The sequence below is a fragment of the Octodon degus genome, unplaced genomic scaffold, assembly GCF_000260255.1.
Source record: "Octodon degus isolate 3935 unplaced genomic scaffold, OctDeg1.0 scaffold00296, whole genome shotgun sequence".
NCBI lineage: Eukaryota > Metazoa > Chordata > Mammalia > Rodentia > Octodontidae > Octodon > Octodon degus.
The window spans coordinates 683,416-683,836 of NW_004524872.1; positions in this window are offsets into that span (position 1 = coordinate 683,416).

The window sequence follows — 421 nt, forward strand, 5'->3', positions numbered from 1 at the left end:
GTCACCTAAAGTTAACCATTTTAAAGCGAGCATTCCCATGTCATTTAGCCCATGGGCGGCGGGGTACAACTATCCCCTCCAGCTCCAAGACATTTCCATCACCCCAAAAGGAAAACCCGCACCCATGACGCTGTCACTTCTGATCCTCTACTTCTCCTAGCAAGTGTCAGTTGGCTGTCTGGGTCTCTGGATGTCTTTATCATGAAATACGTGGCGCGTTGTAGATGGTTTCTTTCACTCAGCACAGTGTTTTCAAGGTCTGTTCACAAGGCAGCGTGTATCAGAGCGTCATTTCTGTGGAGAGAAGTCATACTCCACTGCACGCACAGCCGCGGTCTGCGTCTCCACTCCTCCGCTGATACATAGGTGCGTGATTTTCACCTTCTGGCTGCTGGAAATCACATTGCCATGAGCCTTCCTT